Source organism: Physeter macrocephalus, chromosome 10 (assembly GCF_002837175.3).
Source record: "Physeter macrocephalus isolate SW-GA chromosome 10, ASM283717v5, whole genome shotgun sequence".
In the NCBI taxonomy this organism is placed as follows: Eukaryota; Metazoa; Chordata; class Mammalia; order Artiodactyla; family Physeteridae; genus Physeter; species Physeter macrocephalus.
Window position 1 is genome coordinate 58,706,926 of NC_041223.1, and position 23,465 is coordinate 58,730,390.

Below are 23,465 nucleotides of genomic sequence, written 5' to 3' on the forward strand. Positions count from 1 at the left end.
ATACAGTCCATAACAAGATCAAAGTGTTAGGCTTTGTGATTTAATGGCAGAAATAGATTTTTATCACCAGCTAATAATCAGCATACTTACAGTACTTTTATATATATATATATATATAATACATATATATTCAAAAACACTACTTATAATTCAATAGAATGTGCCTTGCTTTTCCTTACAGGTGATTTTAATTCTGTTAAGCTATCTGCAGACAAACTGCTTGTCAGATACATGAAATATCTCATCTATTTCTCACACAGTTCACTTACCTGCAGTGATAAACCTTATTCCACATATTCTTTGGGGGTGAAAAAATCACATTCTACTCTTTGCTTGATCCTGAAACACCTCTTCTATGCTCTCTTACCCTTTATGGGTGATGATGCAGATTATATATACACATATCACATCATAAAACAAGATACACTTGACTTGAAACCATTCTGGCATCAAAGCAGTGTTTAATGCTGCTCACTTATCTGCTCTTTTGACATAGGATAGACAAATCCTCTAAATAAGCCCAGCCCCCTTTTAAAGTACAGCAAACCAGTACACCACTGGAAAACAACTAGGACAAATCAACAAAATTGGCGATGCCAATAAGAACTGTGTGATTCATCTTGAACAAAGATCCTGAAGGGAAAAAAAAAAAATTGACAGTCACACACTGCAATGGTGGTTTGAACTGCACCCTCACCTAGCAAAGAAAAAAACAATCTTTAGACATGCAAATAAACATTTTCTCCAAAAGTGAAAGGCAAATTTTGTAGAGATAGTTGAAGGTGAATGCTTAAACAATTTTTGTAAAACCTGGAAAGCAGATTCATTTTTAGCAAGCTTTTTCTCTCAGTGCACATTAGGAAATTCAGAATGCATTTAGTATAAACAGATTTAAATGTAGTATGATTTGAAGTCTTAAATGTGCAGCTAAAATATTTAATGCTTCCCAGTCTATATATATCAAGTATTTTGAACTTACAGACAACCATCAACAAATAATCATTAGCAATTCGTCTGGTGGAAAAAAAAAGGAAAAGAAAGAAAAACATCTAGACTGTTCAATGTCTTAAAGACATGAATCTATTTTAGAAAGAGTTGAGGCTAATTGAGGATGTTAAATAAATGGTAAGAAAATGTCTCAATTAAACTGTTTTGTTCCAAAGTTCAGCAGAATAGATTTTATTCTTCATTAGTTTAGTATTCTATTAACTTGTGTTAATCTGATTACAAAAAAAAACAAACAAACCCTAACCACCCCTGCATAAAAGCCTGAGAAATTTAGTTATATTTACATAAAGTAATTTGAAGAATATTGACCAAAAAGGACACGTTAGAAAATAAATATTCCTTTATTCAAAACACCTTTGAATTCCAAATTCCAAACAATTTAAAAACTCAATACCTTAATAAAATTTGAGGAGTAGCAGTTCTAATATTTATTTGATATATATAATATTATATATATAATACTCTAATAATATAGGGTATTTTAAAGGTAAGAATTTTATAATTATTTTCAAATATATTCAACAAAACTAAAATATCAATTAACCCCATATTGAGTCTTTTAGTCATTAAATTCATTTCTTGTATATTATACTTAAGTTCATAAATTATTGTTTTATTTCTAAAATATTTAAGGAACTAATTTCAGAGTAGTTCAGATCACTCAACTCCAGGTTTATTAATCTGTACCTTTAAGAGGAGAATATTTCTAAGCAAAACAGGACAAACTTAGCCCCTGCCCACTTGTCTAAAATTAATTTAGATTTTAGGAATTGGTATTGGCATGGTTTTATTTCCAAGAGTGTATACTCCAAGATGGTATTTTTGTCTGTTTTGCTCACTATTATATCTTTAGCATCTAGAATAATGTTGAGCACATGATGGGTACTAAAGTCTTTGTTGAATGTTGAATAAATATATTGTATTCCCAGCTCTACTCTTGGAAAGAGTCTGTTATTCTTTTCTCTGGAAGACAAAGGCTTGCAGGAGAGAAGTTCTGCAATTTGACTTTTTTCATATGGTCCAGACTTGTCTTGGTCTCAAAGTCAGTATTTTCTCCAGTAATTGCATGCTGTTATTTTCATAAATAAGATTTTAGTATACGATGTTGCTTTTAATCACGTAGAATTGCAGGATCTTTTAGAATGCATAAAGTCACTTGGGTATACTTAAAGAAAAAAGCTCCTTGCTAAGCTTCCTCCTCAAGGAAGTTAACTGGCTAAGTGCAAATGTTCCAATTTATTCAGTGTAACCAGGAGACTGATGTGAGCTGGAAATTTTTAAAATGTTCCAAGGATTAGCATTTGAAAAAGACGTATTACTAAATCCTTTTTTTTTTTTTTTTGCGGTACGCGGGCCTCTCACTGTTGTGGCCTCTCCCGTTGCGGAGCGCAGGCTCAGCGGCCATGGCTCATGGGCCCAGCCGCTCCGCGGCATGTGGGATCTTCCCGGACCGGGGCACGAACCCGTGTCCCCTGCATCGGCAGGCAGACTCAACCACTGCGCCACCAGGGAAGCCCACTAAATCCTTTTTTTTAACTCTTCATGCTCAATTTACTTTGAGAACATTTCTCAAGCATTAGTAGAAATAAAATATTTCAAAAGATAAAGAAAATCACAAAGATTAGAAAGAGTCACTTTTTTTTTTTTAGCATATTCACTGACAGAAGTTAATAAGTAAAACACTGCTTGGAGTTCATCTCCTTTGAGGCAATATATTTCAGAACTCATATAAGAGAGATAACATTGCACATTTTGTTATCTATTACCCAGAAATAATCCATCATTTTTTATTTCCCAGAAACTATGTTTAGAGATACTGTATACATTCTATAGCCTGACTTGTAGTCCTGGATCTCTGTTAGATGACACCTAAAATATGTTTCAGGAATGTCTTTACACTTACTGCTTCCTTTTAATCTTTTTAAAACTGTTTTGTGCTTTAAGAAAAATTCATTCTCCTTGTTAAAAAATGCAAACGTTAACGAAATATGTGAGGTGGAAATTGAAAATACTCAAGCCTCAAAATTAATAACTATTAACAGGTAATGAACATGCTTCCTAATTTCTTTTACTCCGCACATACTAAAATGTGTGTGTTGTGTGTTCAGCCATGTATGCATATTTTTACAAAAATGTAATCATACCAAATATATTGTGTACACACTATATTATGTACTATATTGTGTCCTTTTTGGCCTGACAACATATCTTGTAAACCTTCCCATGTCATTACAAGTGGATAAATCTCATTTTGTAAAACAGCACCTACTGTTTTATAACAATACTATAAAATATCAACATTTATTTAATACCAGACTGATATGTAAGTTTTCCTTTTTTTCCCCTTCTTCTTACAAGTGAACACTTTTTTTAAAATATATATATTTAAAAATTTATTTATTTATTTATTTATGGCTGTGTTGCATCTTCGTTGCTGCACGTGGTCTTTCTCTAGTTGCGGCGAGTGGAGGCTACTCTTTGTTGGGGTGCACGGGCTCCTCATTGCAGTGGCTTCTCCTGTTGCAGAGCACGGGCTCCAGGCACGCGGGCTAGTTGTGACTCACTGGCTCAGTAGTTGTGGCATGTGGGCTCAGTAGTTGTGGTGCACGGGCTTAGTTGCTTCGCAGCATGTGGGATCTTCCCGGACCAGAGCTCGAACCCGTGTCCCCTGCATTGGCAGGTGGATTCTTAACCACTGCGCCACCAGGGAAGTCCCACAAGTGAACACTCTTGCATTTAGATCTTTTTTGTGTGTTTCTGTAAGATGAGTTTTCTAGAAATGGAATTTCTGGGTCAAAGGGTAAATATAATAGCCAAATTTCTCTAGAAAAAGATGGTATCAATTGACTCTTTCACCAGTATGAATGAGAACATATTTCACTTCACATTTGCCAACATTAAGTATTAATATTTTTAACACTTGAAAATACTTTAGGTGATAAATATCTAATTTTAATTTGTATTTTAATTAATGCTAAATTTACTGGGTAGTTAATGTGGTTTATTTCTTTGTGGATTATTTAAGTTGTTTATTTTCTAGTTTGGTTGTGAGATATATATATATATTGCCATAGAGATGGTTTGTGCCATGTTTAGTAAGATCTTCCTTATATACAAATATATATAACATAAATAGGTGGGAGAGTAGCCTCAAAATATTTAGCACTATCCCAACTTGAGTTTAGATTTATGTACTAAAATGGTAGAGATAGATGGATGATAGATAGATAAGAGATAATGCTATATATTCCATGCAACTGGTATGCCTATACTAGTATGTACAAACAATATCAATTCTGTACCTATGTTTTCTTTTATTTCTTTCATGGTTTAAATTTTTACATTTAAGTTTTTATCCCCATGAAATGTATTTAGTATAAGGAGTGAGATAGGGACTATAACCCGACCTCCCAAAAGGATAATTATTCTATTATCATTTATTTATTAAATAATTCATTTTAACCCCATGATATGAAATACATCTTTGTTTTGTAAAAATTGTACAGCTCTTTCAGGGTGAGAGTGTTTCAGAAAGACAAAGCAGCAGCAAGGGAGCCAGTGTGGTGGGAGAGGTGTCAGCTAGAGCAAGAAGAGCAGGAAATGGTAGGACTCATGTCATGTAGGACCTCCTGAGCCACTCTGCATCTGAAGAATTTTTTACTGATTTCCTTTGCTTTCTTGGTTTATTTGTTGATAGCTAGGAATTGGTATAGATTTTTAAAAATCTCCCAATTGATCTCATTCTTACTTGCTCATTTAATTGTCTTTTCTTTTCAGATCAATTTTGATCATTTATATTTTTAAAAAACACCTATTTTATCCAGGACTTTTCCCTAATTCATTAATATGGAAAGGTGCAAAGAAATCTCTTAACATTTGAAGTATGTATTCCCCCTCAATTAATAGAATATTGCTTTTTTTCATTCCTATTTATGCTTTGCTTTCCCTTTTTTTTCCTTCGTTGAGGTATCCAGGAGCTTAGCTTTTTCAAGAGGATTTTTTCATGAAGACAGCTCTTTGATTTATCTATGCCACTGCTTTCCTTTTTTTCTAATTTGTTAATATATATTTTTATTTTAAGTTATTTTTCTCTGTATTCTTTGAGTATATTTTTATTTTCCTAATTTTTTGAGTTTGACATTTAAGGGATTCATTTTTATTGTTTTGTGTTTAATAAGTTAAATGTTTAATGCTTGGTATTTTCCTCTGAGTACATTCTTAGCCATATCCTAGAGCTTTCGATTTATAATGTAGTATCTTTATTTCCTAGAAATTCTACAATTGTTTTGTTTTGATATTTTCTTTAATTATGTTTTGATATTTTCTTCGATCTAAGAATTGAATTGTGAGCTGAACAGAAATTATTTTTAAAAATTAAAAAAAAAGAAATGAATTGTGCAGGAGGAGAGAGGTTTGATTGTATGTCTGGGTTTTTTGTTGTTGTTGTTTTATTTATTTTTTAATGTTTTCAGTTTTTCTTGGTTTCTTTTTTTTACTATAACCTCCTGCTTTCTGGCTCTTTGTCAAAAATGTGGGGTGTTTTTACTGCTTTTATTTCTTAAATCTTTAGTTTTTACATTTGTGGTCTGAGATTCTTTTAAAATTTTTAATAGGTACATTTACACTTAATAGTAAATCTGAATTTAAAATTTATTCAAATACTTTTTCCCTGAACTGATAAAAATCATAGAATAAGCCAAAATCACTACTTTTCATTCATAAAATAAACTGAAATCATAACTTGGCTTTAATGGATTGATCTGATCAATGCAATCAAATTCATTCACCCAATCCAACTGAGCCCCAACAATGTGTCAGATATGAAAATGATTTTATGAATGAGAAAGTTGTAGGCTATTACCAAAAAAAAAGAAGACAGAGGGCCACACACAAAGTCTGCTGAGAGAACACAGTAGGGAGAAATTAATTCTGAGAGAAGGATAAATGAAGGCAGTAGAGAATTATCACCTTTCCTAACAGGGTCTGCAATATATATTGCTCAACATGTCAGCCCACGACTGAGATCAGAAAAGACAAGGATTGCCTATATGTATATGCATGTATGTGTCTCAAAATAGCATGAAGTCTGTGCTGTAGATGTCACGGTTTGGATCATAAACCCATGAAATATCTCATTACACATCTTCCAATGACGATTTTCTGGCAAGACATACTAATCTATTTCTCAGATAATAGCAACCCCCTACCCTGCTTCAACCCACACAAATGAAAAAGATATGTCTTAAGGGAATTTATATTTGAAAGTATGAATCTCCGAGGCTATACTAAAAACTAGTGAGAAAAAAAAGACCATCAGAAAGGGAAAATAGGTTTTATAAAACAAAACGGGACATTTCTCTTATTATTAAAACATGCCAACATGCCATGGAACTCTAGGGATTGTGGTGCTCAGGTGCAGAATAGCGAGCCTTGATTTGGCAATGGAAAATTCCATGAAGGGTCCAATAATATGTTATGCTTCATTAATAGAAGAATTTTTACATTTATACTGTGATTTTCACTCTTCGTTATCCTAAAATGCTTTATTAACTGAAGCTACTATCAAGAAAATCTTACCACCACCTTGGGAGAAGCTCCTTGTGATATGTTTTTAAATTAAAATATCAAAAACAATTTTGTTTAAGGAAGGAAGAACAAAATGATACCTAAATAGAAATTTCATAAATACCTAAAGCCAGGAAATCTTAGCACCACCACATTTTAAGTTTAGATTTATACAGAGCCATTTATTTTCACTGAGAGTTAGGACAAAGGGCAGGACTGAGGTGACGGTTTAAGAGTGGATTTGGACATCTACCCTGCTGCTTGGTAAAAATCCTTGAGTGACAGTCTCTGGAGGACCAGATGTAAAAATGCTACATGACATTTCATACAATCTCTGTATGAGCAGAGGGGATCCAGAGTGATGAGCAACTCTTTAGTCGGCCCATTCCCCTGCCCCTGAGAAGTGTGATTTCATTCTCCCCAGCCCCCTTCTCTTCTACCAAAGTTTCCTCTGATGCTCCTCACAGAAGAAATGTGGATAGATAACAGAGATAACAGCAGAGTCCTCTGCCTTCCCCTGGGCATGCTAGCAAAGGGGAGATCTCTCACCTCCAGCAGAAACATACACTCCATGAACTGAGGTTGCTCTTCCGTATTCTTGTTCTGAGCAGTCAGAGTTAGGGAGTCACACCGGTGCTCTTGGTTTAGGCTTCACTGAAGAATGCATGGGCTATTTCCCAAGGTGTCTTCCCTGGGATAGAAGAAGCAGCAACCTGACATCCATAACAGGCTGTCAGGGAAGCTGATGGCCGGTGGTTAGCAGTGGCGGGGGAAAGTGATCAGAAGGAATGAATTGAGTCTCCTTGCCCTGACAGGGTCACTGCGATCACATCACCTCTCCAGGCTTCTCTTTTGAAGCAGGATAATATATAAAATGCTTTTTAGAGGAAGTAAATGTAAATTTTTATTCATCAAAAAAGCAGAAGATCAGACTTGATCTTAAAAGCCCTCTACTGCCACAGAGCTCTAATTCTTCCAGACTTTGGGTGGGCTCTGTCCAGTGTGGTATCTAACACATACTTCCTCAGAACCAAAAACTATTTCCTATGTTGACTTTTCTAATAGTGTAGGAGTATGAGCTCTTAAGCTTATGAGTTGGGTGACCTTGGGCAAATTGCCTAATCACTTCTTGCCTACATGTCCCCACTTGTAAATGGGGAAAATAATCATACTTATTTCATAGGTTTACAAGGAAAGTGCTTAGAGTAGTAATTCATGTATGGAACGTACTTTACATAAACTGTTATTGTTGATGGTCAGGTTATACAAGGTATAATCAGATACACAGTTTTGAAAATACAAAGCAACAAACTATAAAAAATAATTACAAATCAAACTAACCACCCAGCAATGCTTTACAAATTTACATATTTAAAAGCAAGATGCCTGGCATTTTTATTATAACCATTTCCCTTAATATAATGGGAGGCTTTTCTCCTATTATTAATATTTTCAACAATGGTTTTATTACATTCTTTCAAATGAGGATATATTGTGATATAGTTAAATGCCCCTACTTAAGAAACAGACTGTTTCCAATCTACTATTTGAAAAACGCTAGGATAAATGCTCTTGTATACAAATATTGGACTAAATTATTGCTGTTTATTTCCTCAGGATATATTCTATGAATGAGATTTCTTGGTCAACAGAAATTATCATCCTCCGGGCTCTCTATACATAGCTCCCAATTGCTTTCCCAAAGGGCTGTGCTAATTTGGGGTGTGAGGGTCCTTATCAAACTGCACCCTATTCAGCATGGAATATTACCTTTATGTAATTTTTGTCAATTTGATATATAAAAACTGTGTAAAACTAATATGTTAATTTGAATGTGTTTGCTTACAGTGAGATTAAACTTTGTCTTCTCATAGTTAAGTAAGTTTTCTATTTCTTCTGTAAATTATCTATTCATGTTTTTTGACCACCTTTTTTTATTATAGTATTTATGTTTTACTATGTACTGTTTTATTATATAACCCTTGGTCATATTTCGATAAAGTTTTCCTCACAATTGCTATTCAGTCTTACTTTTGTTTCCAGTGATACTTTAGTTATTCAACAGGTATTTATTGAGTACCAACTATGTGCTGATCACTGCTCCCAGCTCTGGAGAAACAAGACAATATTTTCTACAAAGCAAATAGGATAGAGAAGTCCTTGATTTCACAGAACTTACAGTCTGGTCTGGGAAACAGATGTTAACCAAGAAAACAAGTAAATAATATAATAAATAATATTATAAAAGTGATGTTCAAATGGCATGGGTCATTTTCACCTGCCAGAATACCACAATATAGGATATGTTATTCATTAATTATAAAGTCTAGGCAGTGTTTCTCAGAATAGAAAAACTAGAGGGGTTTTTCCTGGACAGTTTACAGGATAATAAAAGCCTTCCTTTTCTTCCCAAAAGAGGGTTCTCAGCTCTAGCTGCTCTTAGAAGCACCAGCTTTTTAAATTCCCATGCCTGCCCACCCCTCCTACCCCATGAATTGGTCTTGGGTGAGGGCTGGGCATTGCTATTTTTTTTAAGCTTGCCAGGCAAGTCTAATGTGAATTCAGTGTTGAGAATAAAGGGTTGAGGAAGCACTTACTAGTGCCTTCCTGCTCTCTCAGCTTGAATACAAAGAGACCAAGACCTGGCTTTTATGTTAAAACTAAAGGCACTAAACTAGGTCACCTTGGGATAGTGCTGAGAGACACAACTCTCCTCATTCCTAAGTGAAATCCAGATGACTGGAAATCAGTCCTCAAATCGTCTGCTAATAGTTAAAGCGAAAGACTTTGAGAGTATGACTAATCCCATAACTGAAGATAAAACTAAGAGACATACGGGGCAGTGTGAAGGGAAAACTGAACAGCGAGGAGAGGTATATATACAGCACAGAAGGCTGTATTAGTCAGGATAGAAGTATATTACAGCACGATAACTAGGAATCCTAACTTTTAGTGGTTAAAAACCATAGAAGCTTATTTCTTGCTTGGGGTAAATTTCCTGCAAGAGTTGGCAAGGAGCTCTACTTCACAGTCACACTTAGAATTTTAGGCTAACACATGAATTTAAATGCAAAGAAATAAAAGAAAATGAAAATCGAAGTACCATCTCTTTCCAAATTGGGCCGATGCCAATAAGATTACTGCTTTTTGCTCTACATTCTCAAAAAGAATGGTAGCTCGTTGCTACTCTGGTACCTGAGTTGAAGTGCTCCTTATTTATTATTGTTAATGGTCAGATTATACCTCAAGGCAAAACTGGGCTTATTATTTCCTATCCAAAGCTGAATTCGGCAAGGGTAAATAAAGCTGAGTTAATCAACTTTTTATATATGCTGCCCCTGTTCCTCAGGGCTATGGTTTAAGAATCTACCCATTCAATTAGCAACTCCTCCTCACATCTGGATGGGTGTAAGAGTGGTGGGTGGATGGAATTAAGAAAGAACATGAAGGCACAAAGCCATTTACTGCTCCTACATAGTTCTTGACAATTATGAATAATGAAATGGCATGGAGTGTGTATTCTATTTTTCTAAACTGCTACTGTTTAGTGTATTATGTGGAAAAGACCAGACCCAACGAAGTGTCACTCCTCCACAAGAAAACATCAGGTAATATTGAAGAACATAGTTTTTAATATCATCATCTGATCTATGCTGACTCAAATGGATGGTGTTGTATGGGGCATTAGTTCAACTGATTGAATGCCATGTTCCTGAAAAATCAGTCAACTCTGTGATCCAAAGAAACTTCTTCCCCAAATCCATATGTGACTATCCACCTCTTGGAAATAAGAGCGGATGATATGAAAGAGGTTGGGTAGATTACTTCAAATACTTCCCCATTATCAGAAAAGGAAGTCAGAGTATGGACCTCTTTTAACTTTAAAAGCAACACTCCAGTAATAAAACAGTAGTCTTTCCCCAACTCCCACTGTGTTCTTGAAATACTCTGCGTGAAAAAATTTACTACTGAGGAATTTAAGACTATGTGGAAATGGGTTTAGGGAATTGATGACATGAGGGGACCTGTGAAAGCCCTATAAATATTTTTACATTAACCAAAATTAATATAGTGGATTAAACAGAATAGCAAGAACACAATATATCTTTCAATGAATAATAACTAACACTCTACAATTAATTTCCATTTTCTTTTCCTTCCTTGCTGGAGTTATTTCAGGATATTCTGTCCCATTGTTTTATTGAGAAACTTACAATTGTCTTTGTTTTGTAGCAGCTTATAAAGTATACTGAAGAGGAGCCTGGACCCTCATAAAAAGTTCAATGTCTTTCTGCTCTTATGACCTACATTGTTGAGTTCGGCTTCCAGAAATCCAAGAAAACCAAAAGAATTTGTATACTGGACATATTGAGATGAAGGGGAAAAAAGCAGCAACAGCAAGATTGTGGGCAATCTTGTAAGTTTTTCAATGTATTACAGAGGAGTAGATCTTATCAAGGCCTAACCCCTCCCCTGGAACATGCCAAAAGACCAAGAGACAAAGTTATTCCGGATTAGCTTCACTCATGAACCTAACCAATCGCAGCATAAATTAGAACACAACAGAAGACGTGGACTTGACTCTGTGAAACCTCTGACACTTTTTACCTGCTTCCTACCTAACAGAGAAGGCTTAAGGCTATTTGCCTCATCTTCCTATATCTGTCTTAAGGCAACACTGCAAAACCCTCTACCATGCAGTGCTGACTACCATTGTTTTATCTATCTCTATGTTAGGGAGATGAAAAAAGTTCCCTTACTAGAGTGTGGTGTTAGGTGCTTCCACAAGTGATGGACTAATCAATCTCTGTTAACTTCCGCTTTAACCAAGAAATAAATATATGAACAAAAAGGAAAAAAAAGAAAAAAAAAGGAAAAATTACTGTCCGCTACCGAATGAATTGTGTTCCCCCAAGTTGAGATTCTTTCTCTCTCAATCTCTCTCCACTTCTCATGTGAGGACACAGCAAGAAGATGGCCACCTACAAGCCAGGAAGAAAGCCTTCACCAGGAATCCAACCAGCACCTTGATCTTGGACTTCCCAGCCTCCAAAACTGTGAGAAATAAAGTTCTGTTGCTTAAGCCACCCAGTTCATGTTTCTGTTTTTTTAAAATGACAACTCAAGCAGACTGTCCCAGAATGATGATGTATCTTTCATAAATCTGTGGATAATTCTAGTGTGTTTCTAAGGGTTATCATTTTTTTCTTCTTATTCAGAACCTGGGGCTTCCCTGGTGGCGCAGTTGTTTTAGAGTCCACCTGCCGATGCAGGGGACACGGGTTCGTGCCCCGGTCCGGGAAGATCCCACATGCCGCGGAGCGGCTGGGCCCGTGAGCCATGGCCGCTGAGCCTGCGCGTCCGGAGCCTGTGCTCCGCAACGGGAGGGGCCCCAACAGTGAGAGGCTGGAGCACGGTACTGTGATATTGAGGAGAAGCAACAGAACTATGCTCCCCTCATGACTTCTCCCCTGCACCTCCCCCGGGGCTCCCTTTCTCTCCCAAGTCTCACCCAATTTTCTGCCACAAAATTGCTTCAACATCCACATCTCCTAAAACTGAAATTCTCCATTTGAGGAGGCACTTTTTGAACCCAATTTTCAAGAGAAAGAAACTTGCAAGGGGACAGACTAACTTAAGAAATTTCAACTCAAAAATCTGTTATGGTATTTTTTTTGCATTATACATATGGTGCTATACATTAATAAGGTAAAATTTAATTTAACAGCATTTTCCTCAGATGGAAGCATTTGCTCTTTCCCTCACTTTAAGTAGACTTCAAAATTATGACTGATTCCTTTTTAATGTTATGTTTGAGAGGATGAGGGTATAAAAATGATCTCACATTTTGATTTTAGAAGAAAAATTATTATTTTGTGTAGAAAGCCCTGTAGCCTGCATATCCAAGGCTTTCTCAGACACAATCTGATGAACATGAACATGTTAAAGATATGACCTCCTTTGAGGCTGGACCTTGTTACTGACCCTAGGGAGAACTGGACTGTTTTAGGATACCCTTATGTGGTTCTGAGCTATGCTGCTACACTAACCTTGGTGGCTTAATTCTTCCTCTTCAAAGGAGAATTGGGGCCTCAAAGGAGAATTGGGGACTTCAGTGTTGCCCTCACGCTTCATGGGCTCCTTGGGGTATAATACCCAAGCTGGACCTGTAATGGAATTCCTAGGGAAGCTTAGAGAAAGTCTGAAGCATGAGTTGGAGGCTCACAAAATTTAAAAATGCATTTATTGAAGACCTACTGTGTTTCCCTCACAATTTTTCTTCCCTTCTCTATTTGCAGGTAAATGTTCAGTTTATCAATTCATAGCTTCATTTTTCTTCAAAGGCAAATATTTTAATGAAATGATTTTGGTATTCTTCCTCTTCTAATAAGAAAAGGCAACATAATTTGAAACCTCTATTCCCCTTGCAAGAATCTCAGAAAATACTCAACTTATAAATCAACATTACTGCTAATCATTTCAAACTTTAAGGACTACCATTATGTTTGCTTCTGCATCTTCCTTTATGTTTGTTTTCCATGTGTTTAAAGTGCTAATGACATTCATTGCTTTTGAGATTTATCAGATTAGCACCATCATAACAGTTTATGGTGCTACATTTTATAAGATTCACTTAATATAATTTTAATTATCACTGAAAAATGGCTTCTAGTCATAAAAGTGCTTTAAAATTACAAGCTAAACCCACCCTAACTTAAAAGTCAGGGCTTGTGCTGTTAATAATTATTTTATAAAGGAGAACATCACATGGCACAGTAGTTCGAAATTGAAATATTCATATTTTAAATAATAAAATACATTTAGAAATATAAAGCTGCCAAATAAAATGGGTTCTTTGTGATAATGCTTTACGGCATTGTAGAAAATTACCGGTATGACGATTACAGGTTATTAGCAATGTGTATTATTTCAAGAAACAAGATTTAGTTTGGAATCTTGGCATTCAATCTCTATATGGTGCTTCCAAAATATTATAACATGATGGTGAAAACAGTGCAAGAATCAATTCTATGCTAAGTATTACGAGGATTGTACTTGCATAAAAGTTATACTTAATTTTGAATCACCTACAAATAGAAACTCAATAAAAGCTTTAAATATTGACTCTGAGGAAACAATATTGCTAAGGATCTCCAAAAGATTTTGCCAATTTTTTAAATTCTAGAAGCTCATTTCAGAGGATAGTATAAACAAAAGTATCAACTCTTTGTTCCAATCAAAACCACTATATAAAAAGGACATTTATTATTTCACAAAACTGCTTCGACCTCCCTAATCTCGCTCTAGGAGTACCTCTCTAATTTTCCTTAAATTACTTCCCCTACCTCTTACTAGTATGTATTCCATTTCTCAAAACCCCCCTATTACCCACCTCAATTTGCATTAGGTCTTATATTAATTTCAAGACTTTGTTCAAGTCTTGAACAAAACAAAACAAAACCAAAACAAAACCCCTCAAGGTTACATATAATTCCTGTCTAGGGTTAGACAGGTGCTGAGTCCTGAAAGGCTGGACAACAATGGCAGGTTGAGGACATTAGTAACTTAAAACATGAGATCGTGGGTCCAAAGGAAGATATGAAATTTGGAGATGAGTTAATCAAGGGGAAAGAACAGATAGGACCAAAATATGACTAGTCAAAGGCTCTAGACCTTACCTGAAATTCAAGACATCCGTTCAAGCCGGGTGTTCGGCGACAGCAAAAGAGCGGGAAGACAAGTAGCCAGCATTTGAAAATCTTGGAACAGACATTGGAAAAACAGCTCTGGGAAGGTGGTTTAACAACAGAAAATTCATTCTCCTGGAGGTCTAGGGCAGGGATGGGGTGGCAGGTAGGGAGGGACTCATCCACAGAAGCCCAGTGGAAGCTTTAGTACTGGGGACTTGAGGCATAAGAATTTACTTCCAGATTCACAAAACAGGAACTCAGATAACAGGTGGGGTACTGAGGCCAGAGTGGAGGCAAATAACCTAAAAAGCAGAGTGGCCTAAGGCCTCGGGCAGGAGTCATCCTACACTGGGAGTTGCGAGCCTCAGCCATACACTGGAGAAAGGTTTTCCTTAGCCCACTGAAAACTTGACTCCCCACCAAAAAATAAGGACATAGAAACAAAAATTGCCATGCAATTTCAGAAGACCCCTGTCATTTCTGAAGTTCACCTGTGGATCCTTTGGTGGTACATGGATCACTTTCACAACAACTGGGTCTCAAGCTATGAGGTTGAAGCCTAGAAGACCATTGCCCTCCTTCCCTATGGAGCTTTCCACCTGCCCTAGCCTTGACTTCTGAACTCCTGTAGTAATTATTATTTCCCTCATTTATTCAACATTTAGAATATGCTACCAGTGTATAGTTTTTAAAATATATTTATGTTTATGAACTCCCTTTCCTCTGAAGTCCGAGACAATGTTTTAAATCTCTTTGCCCTTTATTTCCCAGGAGGCTGGCACACTGGGTATTGATAATAGTTTGCAGATGATGGTGAGTTTATAAGACAGGATGGGGAGAGTTGGCAAATACATTGACTTTGAAAATTCAAAATGTTCAACAATTTTGAGGGGAAGGGGTAAATTTATTTACCTTGAAAACTGGATATTGCTCCAGTGAGCTTCCAAATATCAGAAACACAGCTGTTCAGATTAACCAGATAAACTTTAAGTCATTGCCAAGAGAATCTCACAGTTCTCAATATTATGAGAGAGAGAGGAGGAGAGACAAAGGGTGCAGTATGATTAACTTAAAATTATTTAAATGAGTAGAATTTTTATAATCGTCTTGCAAACACATAGAAAAAGTGATTAAACACATTGAAAAGGGAAAATTTTAAGAGGCTTTAAAAGTGTATGATTAAGATGAAATGAATGGAAAGAAGAAAAAGGAAATGAGGCTCAAAATCAGGAAAGATTTTGGTAGCAGAGCCATTATCCTGAAGTATATAGAAGCGGATAGCAGGATTAAAGATACTGTGAATAGACAAAACTTTTCATTGCCCCAGAGAACAGACTAGATTTCTAAGTTAATCTTTTCCCATCCAACTAGTGAGATGCTTTGTGAACTAATTGGTACTCTTGTGGTTCTGAAAAACCTTGCTCTCATTTTGCTTGTAAGAGTGTCTGAAAGAATTGATGGTTTTCTATCTCAGGGCCATATCTTCTTTTCTTTTGTGCTGGTGGCACCTCATATACTCACATTCATTCAACAAGCACACATGCGCACGTGCGCGCGCGCACACACACACACAGCAGGAAAAGGAGTAATCTGTGTTCCATGCAGCTTCGAGATATGAACTTAGAGATACCTTATTTGCAACTTCTTGAGTACTGTCATGACTTACTTATGAGTCCTACTGATACTAAATGAAAAGACAGAGTCACCAGCCCCATAGTTAAGTTGTCTCACCAGTTGGCCTTAGTGATTGACGTATGTGTGCCTGGAGTACCGCTTGTGGACATGGAAGCTCCACTCACCTCATTTCCCCAATTGGGAAGGGGCAGATGCGTGACAATGGTAAGTTACTAAGGGCAAAGGGGAACAGGAGACACACTTGTAAAATGCACTGAAGTGTTACATAGCTGTATAATGTAGGCTGCAAGCAGCAGTCAAGGTAGATCTTAGAATGTAAATTCATAGGCTATTATGCTGGAAGGAACCTTGGGGCTCTCCCAGAACACCCTAACTTGCCCTCCTTAGATGAAGAATTTGAGGCCCAGTGAAACAAAATTATTTGCCTGGGGTCATATGCCCTGGTCAGCAATGGTGAGTTGACTAACATTACAAACTTTTGGAGCCAAGACTCTGAGTGACACCGTGTTAAAGGCAGTTTGCTAGCCAATCCCTGTAAAGATTTTCATGTAGAAAACAAGGGCAAGACTTTATGCAGGAATAATGGAAATATATGCTGGCTGCCAATACTTTTTTAAAACTCCTTTCAGTTATATAGATATGCATTCTTCTTGGTAGTGACATCTTCAAAGAAGAGAGAGTATCACATAACGGTACATAAACTGAAGAAGTACTATCGTCTTCACTCAAATCTCTCACTTAGCAACAGTGGCCCTACTAATTGAACTCAGCAGCTTTGCTCTACTCAGGGGAAGCCCCTGCAAACGCACGCTGCTTCCTGGTTTAAAATGCCACTTGCCCTCATTTCATTCCATTAGTCTCCTAAGCACACATATATTCATTCATTCATTCACCCTCTCATTCAATAAACATTGTGTGTCTATGATGTTCCAGACACCATCCTACGTTATAGGAATAAGGAAGGTGACAAAATAAAAAAATCCCTTTCATCATTGGACTTAAATTCTGGTGGATAGAATAAAATAGAGTAGACAGAATATCACATGAGTTTTATGAGGATGCACATTTACAGTTTAAACTATCTCTTACAAAAGGAAAGATTCACCTAAATGATTTTCTGCTGCCTTTTTTAGCCTTGTCATTTTACACCTGTCAGAGTAATTGCTAGATATTAGAAGTGTAATCATAACTGAGAATTTCAACATCCCCTATATTACAAACTCCCATTCAAAGAGCAAAACCACAATATCCAAATATGGTGCTTTTTCTCTTTTTTCACTGGGCAGTCCCATTTATATTTTCTATAAAGAATCACCATTCCTGCCTCTCACCTCAGAATAATAAATTATTTTAGGGAAAAGTGTAAAAAATTTTATTCAGCTATCTAGGAACCAGCCAATCCTAGCCAAGTTCAGGGTGATTTCAGTTCCTTTCTATCCCTCCCACCCTCCCTGCCTCTCGTTCCTCCTCCCAGCACTTGTGTGATACCCGGGGCTCCATAAATGAAGCGCTTGCTGTGATGGGGACAAGAAGCCCCTTCCCCTGGGCTTCCCTGGAGCCCAGCAGATGGAAAATGTACCTTTTGTTTTCTGAAGATAATCAATACAGATCCATACCCTGAATGTAACTCAGATCAGGTAGATATGGAAAGAAATGAGAAAATAAAATACTATAACCTCCAATACTCCAATCCTTTTCATTTTGCTATAAGTGCTCTGGTGGACACAGATTTAACACAGAAGAAACTAGGATAAAACCTCGCGATATAATCAGTAAGTAGGTTGCTTCACATTTATCAGCTTTGTTATTCTAAAATACAATTACTAGCATTTTTCTATGTCCTCGAATTCCACTCTCCGAAACCTGATTTCCTGAGGAATATTAATATTAAATCACTGTGAAGTGGCGTATTATTCATAGGAAATGTAGTTGCCAACTGAACAACGTATCAAAATTCAAGTTAGATTTTTAAAAATTTCATGGTTTTATTTATTGCTCCTGAGATATGCTCATGTGCCTCTGAAACCGTAGAAAAGTGTAGGGGCCTGTGCCTTTCTTCATCAAAAAATATTTGTGTGGTAAATAGAATGCCTTTGGCCAAGAACTAGCATATTGACTTGCATTCTGATGAAAATTTAAATAGCTGATTAAACTCCTCAAACACAGGATTTATAATGGATGCCACTATCGTTTTGCAAAGTAATTTAGTGCATATTTAGTGCAATTATTATGTGCTCTTTTCATAAGGAGACCCAGCTGTGATTCTGCAAGTACAAGAAAGAGAGCAATTGGTATAAGGGCAGCAGATTGTTGAGACTTGTGTGAAGAAGGTCTTCTGATCCTCGCTTCACTAGAGATATATAATTGTAGCTTTGAAAAAACCTCAATATGTTGCCACTAGATATTGTATGAATTTTGAGTAAAGCAGACAAACAAATGTAATATTCAATACTCAAGGACTGAAAAAAAATCTATCTGGAAGTTCCTATTGCTAATTAGATAAACACATCTAAATGAGCACACTCCTACGGTGTAGCCCTTAGACTATGGAGGACCAAGGGAGCTAAAGATTTAGGCTGGTAGGCAGAGTAATGCCTCATAACGCATGCACGCACACACACGGAACAAATGAAGACTAACTAATGTCACTCTTTTTACCACTGCGTGAATGAACCATAAACACATCTATCTTAATTAAGCCAAAGAAAAATTCTTCTCCTAATTTCCAAAGATTTTGCTTTCCTCAGAAATTATCCCTGAACTCTCTCAAACTGAGTACTAATTTTTAAAAATTTTATGATTGTGAACTCTCACTTTATGTTCTTCTAGTAGAATGTTCAGATCAGTTTTTGCAAAGAAACCATAGAAAACATGGTGCTTCACAGAGAGAGAAAAAGGAGATAGAGAGAAGCCAAAATAAAGGACGAGAAATATATTTTCAGATGAGAGTTAAAATGAACCTAACTAATGTTGTCTCGTAATTTATGTCAAGTTGACTGGAGTCTGCACCATGAACATATTCCAATTTTGGTAGCCTTTTATGAAGAGAAAAAAAAAAAGAGGCTTCCTCCGTATATCATATTTTTCATGCTTTCTTTCTGTTGCTTTTAATGAAAATGTTATCAAATCTTTGCAGTGCCTTTTGGCATCACTGACTCACAGCGCCTGGCCTGTGTGTGCACGCCTGAAGCAGCCTTCTTCCCGTAAGCACCTGAAATCCGTTAGCACCAACTCCCCACCCAAGAAGCATAATAAATGCTTTGGTCCTCTGAACCTCACTTACATTGACATGTTTAGAATACTAACTAAAACTATGCCAATTTCTCACCTCTCTTTAAATGAAATCCAAGATTAGCTATAGAAATGGAAAATAACTGGGAAAAACCGGTCTAGAAAATAATACTCTTTAACATAAATAATATTTGAGAAACAGTAATATTTTGCAATAAAGCGAATGTAATAAAGGTGCCAGGTGCTATCTCTATCATTCCTTCAGTCTGGTGCTTTACGGGGGAAAGACAAGCTTCCCACTTTTTTAAATGGGAGAATAAGCAATAAAGAGCACCAGGATGTATATATATTTTAAGTTGGGTTTACGTTAGTATAAGAAAATGCACTAGGGCCTTGGGAACTTCTACAAGAGTTAGTCAGTTCAGTTGTTTGGATTTCTATGAATCAATCCTCTCAACCTAGTGCTTGAAACCAAAAGGTAATCAGGGGCAGCCAAGAAAAAAATGTTGGTCCAGAGCTTCTATTTATCAGGTCTCTTCCTAACTAAATTCTCAGGGGAGCTGCAACATTAAAACTTTGGAGTCTATATTTAATAACCACTGTTGACTTTTTCAGTGTTTATGCACTTGTTTATGCTTTTCAGCAGGAGCCTGGAGGGAAGAAAAGCATTCTTTCAGTAGTCCTCCAAGTAGTTCAGCTTTACTGGAAAGGAGAGGGGGAGCAATGGGCAGCAAAGAGGAGGGACAGACTTAAGTGACTTTCCTTCCAGAGAAATCAGGAAACTGAGGCAGAATTTGGAGAGTTTTGCTCAAAGTACATCAATTTTAGAAATCTAGCCTCAGCATTGAGAGGGAGAGAGGTTAAAGACTTAAAAGCACCGGGGTAAGAAACTGAAGTTGTTTTTCAACTCGCTCTGAATTATGTTTTCACAGAATAATTTCATATGTGCTCTTGAAATGTATATATTACAGAAGTGTCAGATACATTAAATTACTTGGCAGTCAATATTTGCGATTTTGCATTACAAGCTTCATTGCTCCATTTCACCAGTCAACTTCAATCCACAGTTTAGCAAGTATTTCTTGAAGCTCTACTGTCCATCTGGCCTTGAACTATGAATGTAGGGGATGGATTAAAAACAACAACAACAACTGTGATCTGAGATATGATCTACACCCTAGAGAAACCTACAGTTTAACTGAGATGTCTACATCCAGAGTTTTCCTACTCATTACAGGAATGTTTGTCCCCTGTTCTGAGTGGACAGGAAACAGAGCTTCATCAAAGGGATTCTGTATGAAGAGTGCAATTCAGTGGCAGGCTGAACCAGTTCCACTGACTTTTCTAGTTTTGAATTCATGTCAATAAAGAGAGTTTTTATAGTTATCAAGAAATAGAGTAACAGGTTGTTCTGTGCTCTCTTGAGCTACAGGTCTGCCAGTGAGTTTTCTACAGCTTAACCCAAATTGAGTGAGTTCTACAACCGACATTATTTCTCTGCTCTTATCCCTGTTCCTGTCTTTCATTTTGGTGTTTTTGGCAAGCAATTGTGATTGAATAAGGCAGTTAACCTATGTGTCAGCAACACTGCTGGAAATGCTGTGTAGACACAAGGGAGGATTATCAAACTAGAACTTGTGATGCAAGTTTTAGAACAGCTTGAAGAATCTCCAAGAGAAAGGTCAAAGAAACAGGTAGTGAAAATCAACATGCATTCAGGGATTGGAGGAAGCCTAACTTACTAAGGGCACCATGTAATTATTGCAACTGGGGAGGACACAGCAAGAAATGCACCAACAGTAGTTGGAAGAAAGTATGGTTGGAGGTGCATCAGGATGTTGGGGATTTGAAGAGAAGAGTGATTACTAATGTGACCTTCCGGGAGCAAGACTCAGCAGAGCTGCACTATAGTAACCCTGTAGAGAAAGGATCTCATTTGAGTTCCCACTTCCAGGAATGTATCCCTACCACCACCAGAGCCTGACTGCATCTTTTCGTAGGAGAACAGAGCAAGTTTCTGGTTAGGTATGCCCAATGGTAAAAAGGTTTTGAGCCTGTACTCTGAATAGGTGTAGATCTACATCTTCTTAACACAGAACACATTTAAAAGGATGACATAAAGATAAATAAAAAATAATTATAAATATTTTTAAATTAATGGGACAAACATATTTTGCTCCTTATAATAAGTGTGGCAAAAGATGTTTTATCATTTTTTTAATTGGCTTAAACTTTGTGATTCATTTATTTGAAGGTCTGGTTTTTTAAGTCCAGTTTATCTGAATCCTTGATTTTATTTGCTATCATAGTTGAAAAGATAGCTCAAAAATATATAGTTTGAAATAGAAGTGTATCACTAGCTGTGTTTACAAAATCACAAAACTCATTGCCATCTACCAAGTATATAAAAATTTTTTGCCAAAGTTCAGAGCAAAATGTCCATCTTCCCTGATTTAATCAGATGTTCTTACATACAAATTGGAAGGCATTTTTCCTTATCTTTTAAAAACAAAGCAGTTCAAAATTCACTGAATAACTTCATTTGGAAGATTTTTAAAACAGGTTAGGGAATTCAGTTCCCCTGTTTTGCAAGTACATAGACTTTGTAAATACAAGAGTTTTTATAGGTGACACATTATTTTCAGCAATAAAATCACACAGCAGTGGAAACATCTGCAAATATTCATTTTTGAAGGACTCTCACTGTAATGAGATTTTCTTTTTAAAGTAGCATTTACTTTCTCACTTATTGTTTAAATGTCATCTTTACCTTCGAAAGGGACAGATTTGGTGAGGACATTTTTTTTTATATGTATCTCCTAGACAGCATACTGTTGAGAGCCATTTCCCTCACAAAAATATTTAGCAAATTTAAAATATTTAGCTTTTCATAAAATAAAAATGTAGAACTTTTACACTCCAACAACTGTTTTAAATATTTTTCCACAAGATAAATGGCAAACCTCTGTGTGGAACGTATTTTCAAAGTCACTCCCCTCTCACTGCCAAGCATTTAAACATTATAATATTTTCCGGTCTTGCTTTTATGAAAATAATCACCTTGGTGGCAATATATGGCAAATAAACTACACTTTTGTCACGAGATAGTAAAATCAAATGAGTGAGGGCAGCCCTGTCAACACCTCCATGTTGAGAAACTTCCATTTTACCTTCAGGATGCCTCAAGGGCCTGGGTTACTGGCTGAGGTGTCAAGGGTGTGGGATCCAGTGTTAACTCATATACGGATTATTAGAAAAGTTATACTTTTTATTCGAAAAGTAATAAAGAGAAGCTCTAATTACTTTTTTCTCTGCTCTGATGAATGCCCTTGCACACTGCAGGGAGCATAGCCACTATGAAGACCACCGTGCTGTGTGGTGGCTCTTTTCTGGATTTTTCTACACAACCGTGAGCAGAGGTGCTATAGAAGAAGAAGGGCAGGTTTGGGATTTGAACCCAGGTGTTATAAGCTCCAGAACTCACCTTCAACCATCTCACACAGCCTTTGCATTGGGGCGATGGGAATGACTGGCCTGCCCCACTTGCCCAGATGTATGTATGACAAGAGACAAAGTCAGAAGAGACCCACCTCCTAAGAACCCAGTTGTCAAAGAGGAAAGTGGACTGCTTGTTTCTGCCCCTGGACCGCAGAGACCTTACCATTCGTATAAAGACCAAGGAGCACACCAAACAGTGACTAGAATATCATGCTCTTCTTTCCTGGGTAGAAGGACTAAAAGGGGAGGTATATGCAGGAGTAAATAATTCCCATGGACAGTCTCCCAAATTGAAAGAATAAAGGGCAAAATCTCCCCTAGGGGCTGACCTTCCCTGTCTCCTCTCGACAGTCAGGATAATTTCATTCAACCCCTTTGAGCCTCTGTGTCCTCCCTCTGTAAAACAGAGATAGAATTCCTGCTGCCAGCGTGAAACGAACATGTTTAATGAAGTGCAAAATATTGTAACTATGGGGCTGGATCAGGTGGAAAGGAATGGAGAAGACCTTCACTGTCCTCAGTGGTTCCAGACATGGAAAACACCCAGTGCCCGTGCCTGACTGGTGGGTGAATCGAGGAAGAGAATACTTTCTAACTAAGGCAAATTCAAAGAAATTGGTTTTCAATTCACAGCTTGAGTGGGTACACCTGTTCCACCCACAGCCAGCTGTGCACAGAGAAAACCCAGTCCTGGATTGGGTGGCACCTGGGCTGCCTAGAAAGTTTGAGAAACAGTTCTATTTCTGGCCATCTCAAAACTCCCCAAGCACCCCTCCACAACATGCAATTTACTCAGTGCTTTCCCTGGACTGCCTGCCTTCTCTTTATTAGTATTAC